Genomic DNA, 9,602 nt, shown 5'->3' on the forward strand with positions numbered 1-9,602 from the left:
GAGATGGCTCAGAGGTTAAGAGCAGTGATTGCTCTGCCAGAGGTCCTGAGTTCAATTCCCAGCAAACACATGGTGGCTCACAACCATCTGTGATGAGATCTGGTGCTCTCTTTATAACAAATAAATAAATCTTAAAAAAATAAGGTAGGTTATATTTGAGCCAGTTCATGTGTGATAATTACCTATATTTTTAAAAACTGTTATTAGTGGTGCTTTAGGGCTGAAGGTGGGGTAGCTCAGTAGAGAAACCATTTGTATGCAAGCCTGAATATGATAATTCAGTTCCCATAGTGCATGTAGACGTGTCTTCTGACCTCCATACATACACCATGGCATGCAACCACTCCTATACTTACATGATATATACACATGCATGAGTACATGAATATATCTGTATACGTATGCACTCACACACACATACACATACACACACATTTTTAAAGTAAAAGAGTAATGACACTTTATTTCATCATAATGTATTATTAACAAATGCTACAAATACAAGACTGAGGTGATTGGTTTTTGTTGCATCTCCCCTAAGCATCTACAACAATGCATATGTATTCCTTTGACTTGACTTATGTGCCCATGATCAAAGGGAAGAGTATTACTCCCACCAAAGCTAGACTTTATAAAGACTTCAATTAAATACAATGTCATATCATCACACATATATGGGGACACAGCAATGAGAAACTAGACTGCATATGTTCCCCAACTGAAAGGAAGGGTACAATCAGGTCAAGTTAGAATTGACATTGACCCCTAAAGTGGGAATCCAGACAAGGCAAGACAGAGTTGCCATCAAGGCAGCTTGGACAAGATCACAACATGACTCTAATTCTGAAGGTTCACATTTTAGTAAGGAGAGTGTTCAATTGTAAGAAAAAAAATTAAAGAGAGATGGGTTTATCTGGTTCCTGTAACAGGAATTCCAGAGTGGGCTGTCCAGAGCTGTCATGTGCTTCAAAAATGCTGCCAGAGATGCTGCATCTACCCTCATGACTTTGCTGTGTTTTTTGTCAAACATTATCACCTCATGGTTGTCAGAAAGTGGTAACAGACACTTACTTGAATATATCTCAGGATATATTCAAGTCAGGATTTTGGTGTGGAGATATGGAAAAGAGTGAAACAGTTTCTTCACGGCATGCAGAAACAAGAAGAAGCCCACCAGACAGGCTCTCAATTTCCCATCTCTCCTCAGCATGTAGGCCCTTGCTGCCATGCATTGTCAATGGCACCCAGTATCTTTATTATCAGTGTGCTTCGCTTATACTCTCTCAAGTTAATATCTGCGACTTGAAGTTAAAGGTATTGTAAGGACATAAAAAAATTTAAAAAGCTTTGTTTAGTCAGGAGCTGGTTAATACACTGGCTTTGAGCTCTTTGCTGTATCAAGAGTTAGCTGGAAACAGGAACCTTTGCAAAAGTGCAGACCAGCTGTCGCTAGCATCTAGCTCCCTGTCAACATCCAGCTTTGTGTTCTAGACAGGAGCAGAAATAACAGCTTAGGGGGAGGTCTGGGGCATGCACAGAAACAGAAGTAGTTCATACCCTGTACTCAGCAAAACCAACCCCACTGACCCTAAGTAAACCTGGCTTGAGTTTTTTGCCTATATGTGCTAATCCCAAACGAGGATCAGGAGCTCTGCCTACTGCACTGTATTCGCATATGTGGGCAACTCCCAGCTAGCTGGAAAGAACTAAATCTTGCCATTGCCTTCTGTACTTGACTGGATTCCAGTGGTCTCTCTGGGGGTCTCTCAACTTGGGCACAACAGTATAATTATGCATTGACAAAGTAAGAGTCATATAGTAAGCTAAGATTCCTCACCGTTTTTTGTGTTGCAGATACTCTTTATAAGAAAATGTGGGATTATGGTTGATGGCATATAAAATACTAAGAATGGCCTCTATTGTTTTTTAATGACTTTTTATATCTTTTTCTGTGATTCTCACCTGTTTCTGAGAAGTAAATGTCCTTATGCATAGGACTTCAAAGGTGTCTTTGAAAGACTGAGAAACTTAGAGATCCCAGAGACCAGTCTTTCTACTAGGGAGCCATCTGTCTCAAATTTACACTGTGAGTAGATATTGAAGCACATATCTGTAATCCCAGCATTTAGGAACCCAAGGGAGAACTCAGAGTTCTAGGTGAGCCTGGACTATGTAGTGAGACTAGCACTTTTAAAAATTCGCATTATGTGTTTCTAAAAACAGATTTCTAAGTACCTTTTCTGACAGGTTGAATAAGACTCTCTGGTGCTGGGATGAGAGGTTAGAGTTAGGAATCTTAAGTTGTTTGTTTACTTGGTTAGATTAGTTTCCTTTGAGTAGCTCAAGTCAAATATGCCCTTACTACATAGCCAACAACTTTGATCTCCCTGCTTTTTCCCCCTGAAATTACAAGCATGCATCACCACACCAAGCTTCTTCTAGAAGTCTAAAATCAGTAATGGAACACTTGTTGAGAACTCCAGGAATTCCCTCAAATCCATCACTGGTTTCTACCATGGTTCTGAGTTGAGGTTCTCTAAGTGAGGACAAGACTGAGAGCTCCCCTAAAATTTTGGGTTTGATTAATGCTTCTGTCCTTCTCTTCATCTTTTATTTCCCAGGGATACTTAACAAACAGTCCCACTACTGAGTACAGCACAGTGGGTAGAAATATGGATTGATGGGCACGTGTTCACCTACTACTTACGTAAAATCTGGTCACTGCCTCATGTGTACCTCTAACACAGCATTGAAAGTTAGAGAAGGTGGGTTTCTAGATTCTGGGAGCTTCCAGGACAGCCAGCTTAGCCAAAGCAGTGAGTTTCAGGATTATGAAAGACTCTGTCTCATACATGAAGATATGCATGAACCTCTTCTGGTCTCGATGTGTGTAACACACACACGCCACATTCAAAAATAATTATTTAAACAATAATAAAAAGGTAGAACACAAAGTATCTCTCTTCTTGGGAAGACTGGTGTCATTAAGTAATGGTGACACTGATGACATTTGAAATCTAAATGGAAACTTCTATTAAAATCTAATATAATTCTTTATCAACTAAGATAGAATAATAAAAGAATGACTTGTTACATAAAACTTCTTTGCTTCCACTAAAGGTGGCTCCCTTCAAAGGGGATCAAGTAGTCCCAATACATAAGGGTTCAAGATTATTGCTCTATCTCTGAACCTGGAAAAGCTTTTCCTGAGACAAAGGCATGGCCCACTGCTGGAAAGGGAAGACAAGAAACAATCCAAAAGAAGCTATACAATGGCCTGACAGCAAATATATGCAGCTTACTGCCTTCTGAAATCTGGACTGCACTGACCCAAGTATCATCCTGGTGAAGGGTGTCCCTCCAATGGGAAAAATGTTATCAATACGTCCCCTCTATCTTTCCTTGCTTTCCCTCTAAATTGTTTCTAACCTCCACTCTCTAAATAAGATTTTAAATCAACCATTCATAACTTAAGTCTAAGCTAGCAAGGTGTGAGGCTCAGGGGAGCAAGCATTCTGAAGTCAGAAAACACTGACATAAGTTGGGGCTGACATAACTCTGGCAGTGGCTGGTGCAGGAACAGGAGCTGATCTCTGTGAGTTGGAGGTCAACCTGTTCAACATAGTGAGTTCCCAGACAGTCAGGGTTACTTAATAAAAAGATTCTGATCAAAACAAAACAAAACAAAACAAAAAAGATAAGTCTGAAGCAAATACACTGAAAGACACTGTGTATACTCTTCTTATCTGCCACAAATTCACAAATTAAGAAAACCATCTTTTCTTACTGCTAGGAGGAGTTTTGACACTAACTCACTAGCTCTAAATTTTACATTTCTAGATATATAATGGCTAGGATTTGGAAATTTATCTTGCTTTTTCATTTCAACATAAAGAACACCTGTTTGTTGCATTCCTTAACTTTTATCAACATTTCACTACCTCCTTTACTGTTAGAAAAATGTCTGTGTGTGTCTGTGTCTGTTTGTCTGTGTGCAATTATGTGTGATTCTCACAGGTAGAGATGCTCATATGCTTGCTTTGCAGATATCAAAACAGTCAAGGGCAGGGCCTAGAGAAATGAGAGGCAACAAGGTATATATGTTGGTCTTTGAGTAAAATAATTTGAGAAGGAAGTGGTACTTTGACGAGACAGACCACACATGAGAATATATCCCCCATGTACAACAAGGACACTTTTGGGGCATGCTGAGCTTCTAGTCACATCAGGAAAACCAATAAGAACAGTAGCCTTGTTGGGTGTTCTTTGAGAGTTGCTTGCCCCTTCTGACTTCCAGTAAGAAGGGCGGGAGAGTAAACACTCAGCACTCAAATGACATCTTTTACTCCTGATAGTTGTCAATGATCTTTAAATTTGAATCAAGTGGATCTTTGTGATCCAAATTAAGCATAGCTACTCTGTAAATTAGTTTCTTGGATATTTTTGTATTGAGAAGTGACAATATGCTATAATTTAGCTCCTCAATATCTCCTAAAGATTAATGTATTAAAGGCTTAGTTCTCAGTATATAGCATTACAGAGAGTTGTTGGAGCCTTTAAGAGGTATGGCCTAATGAGAATTTAGGTCTCACTTTTACAAGGGACTGTGTGAATGTGCCCATACATGCATGCGTGTGTGTGTGTGTGTGTGTGTGTGTGAGAGAGAGAGAGAGAGAGAGAGAGAGAGAGAGAGAGAAACTTCTTTTTGACATTAATAAGTACCTCTTCCAAGAACTCCCATCATTATGTATTGCCTTGCCACAGACAATATTCCAACCAAGTAAAGGTTGAAACTTCTGTGACTAAGAAACAAATCGAACTTTTCTCTTTAAAAATTTATTTATAATATGTGTTTCCACATGGACAATGACAGAAAGTTGTCAAACACCGTGTAATACTGAGTTCTAGTAATCCGGGCAATCATTTACTTTCCTAATAAAAATGAACAGCATGTGTGACACTGTCCATTACCTATCTCCTTCTTTCCAGTTTTCAGAGAGATGTAATATTACCTCTGAAATTTTGATACCATGATCTAAAAAAAAAAAAAGAGTCAAGGGAAACTTCAAAATGCCAGCTCTAACATTATTTAGCCACTAATTTAATATGTCAGTGCATTACGTCACATGAATCTTTAGTCAGAGTACTTATTATTTAAAATAGAAAATAATGCTAAACTAAAATATATGCCCTCCTAGGCATGGTGATAAATACCTTTATTCCCAGCATGTGAAGTGCAGAGTGATTTCTGTGAGTTTAAGGCCAACCTGGTTAACACAATGAGTTTGAAGCCAACCATAGCTATCTAATAAGACTCTATCTCAAATATACATATGTAAGTCTGTGTTGATATCCATTTTATACTTACTTGATATTTAAGCACAGAACAGTAAATATAAGAAACGGAAGTCATCAATGAGTAAAAGTAGTTCTTAAAACCATAATGTCACAGCAGTAATTTTGTATATTCACCTATGAAGGGAAGAAAAATTTGCCAACTAGAACTAAAGGTGTTGTGAGATATTTGATTATACTGTGTAAAGATATGTCACTGTGGTTGATTTAATAAAAAACTAAATGGCTAATTAACTAGGGAGGAAGTTTAGCACGGAATTCTGAACAGAGATAGCTTGGGGAAGAAGTAAGGTTGAGTCAACAGCCAGACATAGAGACAGCAAGACATGCAGGAGGAGAGATGAAAGGAGCTGAGCCATGTTACTGCATATAGATTAATAGAAATAGGTTAATTTAAGGTATAGAGATATTGGGACAAGCGCAAACTATAGATCAAGCTTTTATAATTAATAAGTCCCTGTGTCATGATTTGTGAACTGGAAACCAAAAAAAAAAAAAAAAAAATCCATCCACAAATGGTATCCAAGATCTTGCCACTTTTAAGGCTTGAGAAAACTAAAACAATGTTCAAAGAGAAAGTTCAAAAAAGAAGTTCAAGGACCTCTGCCAGTATGGGCAACAGTGAACCTGGGAACTCCGAGGGAATAGGCAGGAACCAGAGATCTCAGTGGGGCCAGATGTGAGTCTGAGTCCTCAGAGTGAGTAGGCCTGTGAATAGGCAGGAATCTGGAACCCCTGCGGGTCTGAGTGTGAGTCTGGGACCTCTAAGGGAGTAAGCAGGTCCTCTTCGCTCCTGGGCACACCCGAGCTTGGGACTTCCAAAGCAGTAGACCAGAGTCAGAAAACTTTCCAGGTCCAACTCCAACCCAGGGGCTTCTGCAGAAGGGAATCCAGACCAGAACTCACAGATACAGGTCAAAGTGGGAAACCTAGGACACATTTGCTCTGAGGCAAGGAACTCCACCTTGGGCAACAAATGACAGGAATGGCTCTGAACAAGGTAAGTAGGACAGGGAGGGCCTGAAGAAACAAGCTCCATAGGGAGTAGAAACCAGGAGCAAATCCAGTTCCGGAAGCCAACCCAGTCCCAGGATACTGGTGGATGAGGACTGAGCCAGCGACCTGACTCAAAGTCAGCAATCTCCACTGGGACCGAAGTGTGACTGAACCAGCTACCTAGAACAGAGAGCGAACAAGCTCTACCAGGAGCAGAAGCCAGGAGCAAATCCAGACCCTAAAGCTAGTCCCAGGAAACTAAGCTAGTGACCAGATCCAGAGTCAGCCATCTTCACTAGAGCAGGTACAGGGGAGTAACCCCTGAGCGAGTGAGCCAGAGCCAGAGACCACTGAGGGCCCGGACATGAATATGGGAACTTCAAGGGAGTAGACCTAAGCCAGGACCCTGCAGGGTCCAGGCATGAGTCCAGGACATTCAAGGAATAAAGCCTCGGCTAAGACCTCTGCCAGTCTTAGCATGAATGAACCTGGGACCTCTGAGGGAATAGGTAGGAACCAGAGATCTTAGTGGGGCCAGATGTGAGTCTGGATCCTCAGAGGAAGTAGTCCTGAACCAGGACATCTGTGGGTCCAGGCATTGGTCTGGGACATCAAAAGGAATAGACAGGAACCTGGAACCTCTGTAGGTCTGAGTGTGAGCCTGGGACCTCCAAGGCAGTAGATCAGACCCAGAAACCTTACCAGGTCCAACTTCAACACAGGGACTTCTGCAGGAGGTGTTCCAGACCAGGATTTACAGAAAAAGGGCAAAGCCAGCAACCTAGGCCAAAGTAAGCCTGAGACAGCAAACTTCAAAGGAGCAGCGCAAAGCCCAGGAGTGTTGAGCTATCTCTAGGAACATGGAGTAACCAACAGTGTAACTAGAACTGTGACACTGACTGCACCACTAGAGACAACCATCTGAGCTTTGGATTCCTGGCCCCTAGAAGAATATTCAACAGAATCTCAGATAGCCCCAACCATACCTATTAGAGGAAAAGATGATAAGAAAAGATAAGAACACATGCAACACCAGAAAGAACAACAAAACACCAGTAAAACCTAAAGACCCTACAACAGCAAGACCTGAACAACCATATGTATGAAGGAGATGAAAATGACATAAGAATAACTTCAAGAGAAAGTTTGGAACACTAAAAGAGCAAAAGAGAAATTCCCTTAAAGAAATGAAGGAAAAGACAAACAAAAAATTGGAAAACATCAGCAAATCACTTAAAGAAAACCAAGAAAAAGAAATCAAATATATGAAAGAAACTATCGCCCAGAGAGCTGAGTGGGTGCTAGCCTGGGCAGCCTGCCTGCCTGTCCGGGAAGGGAGCACAGCCCTTCCCCCATCAGCTTCTGCGGCAGGGTCTTCGGTGTTCCAAGGGACCCCTCCCCTCCCCCCACTGCTGCGGGCCCTTTGTCTCCTGGGTCCTGGGAAGACCAGCTAGCCCTGTTGCATTGCTGAGGAGTTCTTCCCAGAGAGGGCTGAGGAGCTCTATCCAGAGAGTGCTGTGAAGTCCGACCCAGAGAGTACTGAGGAGATCTATCCAGAAAGTGCTGAGGAGTTTCATCCAGAGTGGGGGAGATGGGCAGGCGCCAATGCAAGAATTCCTCCAACAACCTGAAAGGCAACATGACATCGCCAGAATCCAGGGAGCTTGAAACTAGAAGAATTGAACACCCTACTCCAGAAGAAATAGAAGAAATCGACTCTAAGCGCTTCTTTATGAAAATAATAGAGGAACTTAAACAGGAGGTGAAAATCTGCCGTAAAGAAATGGAAGATAAGTATAACAAAAAAATTGAGGAAATGAGTAAAGAAATGGAAGAGAAATATGCCAAAAAGTTTGAAGAAATGAGTAAATCCGTAAATGAAATTGTGGGAAACCAAGAAAAAACAATCAAACAGGTAAAAGAAACAGTTCAAGATTTGAAAACTGAAATGGAGTCAATGAAGAAATCACAAACTGAGGGCCGGCTGGCTATGGAAAATCTGGGTAAACGAACAGAGACTTCAGAAACAAGCTTAACCAATAGAATACAAGAGATAGAAGAAGAATCTCAAACTCTGAGGACACCATAGAGAAATTAAACACTCTGACCAAAGAAAACAGCAAATCCAACAAATTCTCATCACAAAACATTCAGGAACTGTGGGACACAATAAAAAAACCAAATCTAAGAATAATAGGAGTAGAAGAAGGAGAAGAATTGCATTTCAAAGGTCCAGAAAATATACTCAACAAAATTATAGAAGAAAACTTTCCCATCCTAAAGAATGATATTTCTATGAAGGTTCAAGAAGCATACAGAACACCGAATAGACTGGATCAGAAAAAAACATCCCCTCGCCATATAATAATCAAAACACAAAACATAAATATTAAAGAAAAAATTTTAAGAGCTGCAAAGGAAAAAGGTCAAGTAACTTATAAAGGTAAACCTATCAGGCTTACACCGGATTTCTCTATGGAAACCATGAAAGCCAGAAGATCCTGGATAGGGGTACTGCAGAAACTAAGAGACCATGGATGCAAACCCAGACTACTATACCCAGCCAAGCTATTGTTCACTATCAACGGAGAAAACAAAATATTCCAGGATAAAAACAAATTTAAACAATACGTAGCTACTAATCCAGCATTACAGAGAATATTAGAAGGAAAATCACTACCGAAGGAATCCAACATTCCCAACACGGCCTACAATAACTCGAACATCTAGCGACCATTCACAAGCACAAATCAAAGAAGAAAAACACATACACTCTACTACCTAAAAAAAAAAAAAATGACCGGAGTCAACAACCACTGGTCATTAATATCACTTAATATCAATGGACTCAATTCACCTATAAAGAGGCACAGACTTAGAGATTGGATACGAAAACAGGATCCAACATTCTGCTGTTTACAAGAAACACACCTCAACCACAAAGACAGACACCTACTCAGAGTAAAGGGTTGGGAAAAGGTTTTCCAAGCAAATGGACCTAAGAAACAAGCGGGCGTGGCCATTCTAATATCTAACAAAATTGACTTCAAACTAAAATCAATCAGAAGAAATGGAGATGGACATTTCATACTCATAATTGGAACAATTCATCAGGAGGAAGTCTCAATCCTGAATATCTATGCTCCTAATATAAAGGCACCCACATATGTAAAAGAAACTCTTCTAGAACTCAAGGCAGTCATCAAATTACACACACTAATAGTAGGAGACTTCAACACTCCTCTCTCACC

The sequence above is a fragment of the Myodes glareolus genome, chromosome 6 (assembly GCF_982192425.1).
Source record: "Myodes glareolus chromosome 6, mMyoGla1.1, whole genome shotgun sequence".
Taxonomy (NCBI): Eukaryota; Metazoa; Chordata; class Mammalia; order Rodentia; family Cricetidae; genus Myodes; species Myodes glareolus.